The 5,560-nt window shown below is 41.1% G+C and overlaps 1 non-coding gene across 1 annotated transcript; it reads right to left on the bottom strand.

The window, feature by feature from the left end:
• Positions 1–2,771: 2,771 nt before the first annotated feature.
• Positions 2,772–2,879, bottom strand: LOC112719235 (small nucleolar RNA R71). Its single transcript, XR_003161545.1, has one exon. It is a non-coding gene; the product is annotated as a small nucleolar RNA R71 (small nucleolar RNA).
• Positions 2,880–5,560: the final 2,681 nt, after the last annotated feature.

Raw genomic sequence — 5,560 nt, 5'->3', positions numbered from 1 at the left:
TACACGATGCATGGTTGATCGCCTGACAACCGAGTGCTCGCCTGACAACCTAGCCAGCCATTCCGTGAGATCAGAGTCTTCGTGGTATAGGCTAGAACTGATGGCGGCATTCAAGAGAATCCAGAAGGTCTAACCTTGTCTGTGGTATTCTGAGTAGGATTCAATGATTGAATGACTGTGACGTGCTTCAAACTCCTGAGGGCGGGGCATTAGTGACAGACGCAAAAGAATCACTGGATTCTATTCCGGCCTGATCGAGAACCGACAGATGGATAGCCGTGCCGTGACAGGGTGCGTTGAAAATTTCCACTGAGAGGATGGGAGGTAGCCACTGACAACGGTGAGACCCTTACTTAAGCTTGCCATGGAAAGGAGTAAGAAGGATTGGATGAAGACAGTAGGAAAGCAGAGATACGGAAGGGAAAGCATCTTCATACGCTTATCTGAAATTCCTACTAATGAATTACATAAGTATCTCTATCTTTATCTTTATGTTATATGCGTTTATCACCATACCCATTTGAGTTTGCCTGACTAAGATTTACAAGGTGACCATAGCTTGCTTCATACCAACAATCTCTGTGGGATCGACCCTTACTCGCGTAAGGTTTATTACTTGGACGACCCAGTACACTTGCTGGTTAGTTGTGCGAAGTTGTGTTTATGCCATGGTATTGAACACCAAGTTTTTGGATTCATTACCGGGGATTATTTGATTTGTGAAAAGTATTGATCACAATTTCGTGCACCAAGTTTTTGGCGCCGTTGCCGGGGATTGTTGAGTTTGGACAACTGACGGTTCATCTTGTTGCTTAGATTAGGTATTTTTTTTCGGAATTTTTGAAGATGAATTCTAGAGTTTCATGATGATTTGTTGAAGTCTGGCTGGCTGTGAAGCCATGTCTAATTTCATTGGACCGAGGTTTCAACTTATCATCACAAAAGCTTGTTGATTTCTATCAATCTTGCTTTTGGAGCAGTGATCTGCTAAGGCTTGGCTGGCCATTGGCCATGTCTAGTGTTTTGGACCGAAGCTTTCCTTGAAAGCTTGGCTGGCTGTGAAGCCATGTCTAATTCCTGGACCGGAGTCTTAGACTAAGCATTGCACTGATTCCTGGAATTCTCATTAAGAATTTTGATACCTTTATCTTCTTTTTCCATTTAATTTTCGAAAAAAAAAGCACAAAAAAATTTACAAAGTCATAAAATCCAAAAATATTTCTTGTTTGAGTCTAGTGTCTCATGTTAAGTTTGGTGTCCTGCATGCATTGATATTTGATTCTTGTTGCATTTTGATTTTTCCTTATTATTAAAAATCCAAAAATATTTTTAATTTGTGTCTTCTCAAGTCAATAATACAGAGAATTGAAGATTCAGAACATACAGCAGAGGAATTACACAGAAAAAGCTGGGCGTTCAAAACGCCCAGTGAAGAAGGACAGACTGGCGTTTAAACGCCAGCCAGGGTACCTGGTTGGGCGTTTAACGCCCAAAAGGGTATAGTTTTGGGCGTTAAACGCCAGAATGTGCACCATTCTGGGCGTTTAACGCCAGGATGGCACAAGAGGGAAGATTTTGTTTTTAATGCAGATTTTTTTTCAGTTTTCAAAATTTTTCAAAATCAAATCTTTTTCAAATCATATCTTTTCAATCATATGTTTTCAAAATCAATTTCTTTCTATTTTTTTTGCTATCAATTAATGATTTGATTCAACATTTCAAGTATGTTGCCTTTTCTGTTGAGAAAGGTTTAATGTTTGAATCATATCTTTTCTTGCTAGACAAGTTATTAATTTTTAAAAATCAAATCTTTTTAAATGTTTTTCAAATCATATCTTCTCAATCACATCTTTTTAAAACTAATCATATCTTCTTAACCACATCTTTTTAAAATAGTTTTCAATCAAATCTTTTTGATTTCTAATTTCAAAATCTTTTTCAAAAATCACTTGATTTCTTTCCCACTTTTATTTTTGAAAATCAATTTGTGTTTTTCAAAATGTTTTCAAGATCTTTTACTTGATTTTCGAAAATTACCTCCCCTCTTCTCACATCCTTCTATTTATGAACTAACACTATTCCTTAAATGCAAAATTCGAACTCCATCTTCTTTGATAGGTTCGAATTTTCTACTTCTACCTTCTATTTTTCTTTTCCTCTGACACCTCAAGGAATCTCTATACTGTGACATAGAGGATTCCACATTTTCTTGTTCTCTTCTCTTTCTTATGAGCAGGAGCAAGGACAAAAGCATTCTTGTTGAGGCTGATGCTGAACCTGAAAGGACCTTGAAGCGAAAGCTAAGAGAAGCCAAGGCACAACTCTCTGTAGAGGACCTAACAGAAATCTTCAAAGAAGAAGAACCCATGGCAGCCGAAAACAACAACAATGCCAACAATGCAAGGAAGGTGCTGGGTGACTTTACTGCACCTACTCCCGACTTTTATGGGAGAAGCATCTCTATCCCTGCCATTGGAGCAAACAACTTTGAGCTTAAGCCTCAATTAGTTTCTCTAATGCAACAGAATTGCAAGTTCCATGGACTTCCATTGGAAGATCCTCATCAGTTTTTAGCTGAATTCTTGCAAATCTGTGACACTGTCAAGACTAATGGGGTTGACCCTGAGGTCTACAGGCTTATGCTATTCCCTTTTGCTGTAAGAGACAGAGCTAGGACATGGTTGGACTCTCAACCTAAAGAAAGCCTGGACTCTTGGGAAAAGCTAGTCAATGCCTTCTTGGCAAAGTTCTTTCCACCTCAAAAATTGAGTAAGCTTAGAGTGGAAGTCCAAACCTTCAGACAGAAGGAAGGAGAATCCCTCTATGAAGCTTGGGAAAGATACAAACAATTAATCAGAAAGTGTCCTTCTGATATGCTTTCTGAATGGAGCATCATAGGTATTTTCTATGATGGTCTCTCTGATCTATCCAAAATGTCTTTGGATAGCTCTGCTGGAGGATCTCTTCAACTGAAGAAGACGCCTACAGAAGCTCAAGAGCTGATTGAAATGGTTGCAAATAACCAATTCATGTACACTTCTGAAAGAAATCCTGTGAACAATGGGACTAGTCAGAAGAAAGGAGTTCTTGAGATTGACACTCTGAATGCCATATTGGCTCAGAACAAAATATTGACTCAACAAGTCAATATGATTTCTCAAAGTCTGTCTGGAATGCAAAATGCACCAAGCAGTACTAAGGAGGCTTCATCTGAGGAAGAAGCTTATGATCCTGAGAACCCTTCAATGGAATAGGTGAATTACATGGGAGAATCCTATGGAAACACCTATAATCCTTCATGGAGAAATCATCCAAATCTCTCATGGAAGGATCAACAGAGACCTCGACAAGGTTTCAACAATAATAATGGTGGAAGAAACAGGTTTAGCAATAGCAAGCCTTTTCCATCATCTTCTCAGCAACAGACAGAGAGTTCTAAGCAGAATACCTCTGACTTAGCAACCATGGTCTCTGATCTAATCAAAACCACTCAAAGTTTCATGACTGAAACAAGGTCCTCCATTAGAAACTTGGAGGCACAAGTGGGTCAGCTGAGCAAGAAAATTACTGAACTCCCTCCTAGTACTCTCCCAAGCAATACAGAAGAAAATCCAAAAGGAGAGTGCAAGGCCATCAACATGGCCGAATTTGGAGAGGGGGAAGAGGCAGTGAACGCCACTGAGGAAGACCTCAATGGACGTCCACTGGCCTCCAATGAGTTCCCCAATGAGGAACCATGGGAATCTGAAGCTCAAAATGAGACCATAGAGATTCCATTGGACTTACTTCTGCCATTCATGAGCTCTGATGAGTATTCTTCCTCTGAAGAGGATGAGTATGTCACTAAAGAGCAAGTTGCTGAATACCTTGGAGCAATCATGAAGCTAAATGACAAGTTATTTGGAAATGAGACTTGGGAGGATGAACCCCCTTTGCTCACCAAAGAACTGGATGACTTGTCTAGGCAAGAACTACCTCAAAAGAGACAGGATCCTGGGAAGTTTTCAATACCTTGTACCATAGGCACCATGACCTTCAAAAAGGCCTTGTGTGACTTAGGGTCAAGTGTAAACCTCATGCCTCTCTCTGTAATGGAGAAGCTAGGGATCTTTGAGGTACAAGCTGCAAAAATCTCACTAGAGATGGCAGACAACTCAAGAAAACAAGCTTATGGACTTGTAGAGGATGTTCTGGTAAAAGTTGAAGACCATTACATCCCTACTGATTTCATAGTCCTAGAGACTGGGAAGTGCATGGATGAATCCATCATCCTTGGCAGACCCTTCCTAGCCACAGCAAGGGCTGTGATTGATGCTGATAGAGGAGAATTAATCATTCAAGTGAATGAAGAATCCCTTGTGTTTAAGGCTCAAGGATATCCCTCTGTCATCATGGAGAGGAAGCATGAAGAGCTTCTCCCAAAATAGAGCCAAACAGAGCCCCCACAGTCAAACTCTAAGTTTGGTGTTGGGAGGCCACAACCAACTTCTAAGTTTGGTGTTGAACCCCCACATTCAAACTCTAAGTTTGGTGTTGGGAGGTTCCAACATTGCTCTGAGTATTTCTGAGGCTCCATGAGAGCCCTCTGTCAAGCTACTGACTTTAAAGAAGCGCTTGTTGGGAGGCAACCCAATGTTATATTTTATCTATTCTCTTTTGTTATTTTATGTTTTTTGTAGGTTGATGATCATGAGAAGTCACAAAATCAATGAAAAAAGCAAAAACAGAATGAAAAACAGAAAGAAAAATAGCACACCCTGGAGGAGAGCGTGCTGGCGTTTAAACACCAGTGAGGTTAGCTGTTGGGCGTTTAACGCCCAGTCTGGCACCATTCTGAGCGTTTAACGCCAGAAAGGGGCACCAGACTGGCGTTAAACGCCAGAAAAGGGCAAGAAGCTGGCGTTAAACGCCAGAAATGGGCACCAGCCCGGCGTTTAACGCCAGAATTGACACAAAACGCAATTTTGCTTGCCATTTGGTGCAGGGATGACTTTTCCTTGACACCTCAGGATCTGTGGACCCCACAGGATCCCCACCTACCCTACCACACTCTCTCTCTTCTTCACCCATTCACCAATCACCTCAACACCTCTTCCCCAAAAACCCTTCACCTATCAAATCCCATCTTTCTCTTCACCACTCACATCCATCCTTCATAAAACCCCACCTACCTAACCATTCAAATTCAAAACACTTTCCCTCCCAAACCCACCCTCACATAGCCGAACCATCACCACCCCCCACTCCTATATAAACCCATCTTCACTCCTTCATTTTCACACAACCTAAACACCACTTCTCCCCCTTTTGGCCGAACACAAAAGCCATTCCCTTCTTCCTCATTTCTTCTTCTTCTACTCTCTTCTTTCTTCTTTTGCTCGAGGACGAGCAAACCTTTTAAGTTTGGTGTGGTAAAAGCACTGCTTTTTGTTTTTCCATAACCATTTATGGCATCCAATGCCGGAGAAACCTCTAGAAAGAGGAAAGGGAAGGCAAAAGCTTCTACCTCCGAGTCATGGGAGATGGAGAGATTCATCTCAAGGGTGCATCAAGACCACTT

This window comes from Arachis hypogaea, chromosome 10 (genome assembly GCF_003086295.3).
Source record: "Arachis hypogaea cultivar Tifrunner chromosome 10, arahy.Tifrunner.gnm2.J5K5, whole genome shotgun sequence".
Classification (NCBI taxonomy): domain Eukaryota; kingdom Viridiplantae; phylum Streptophyta; class Magnoliopsida; order Fabales; family Fabaceae; genus Arachis; species Arachis hypogaea.
The sequence above is the reverse complement of the archived record's forward strand: the minus strand, read 5'-3'. Positions and strand labels throughout refer to the sequence as shown.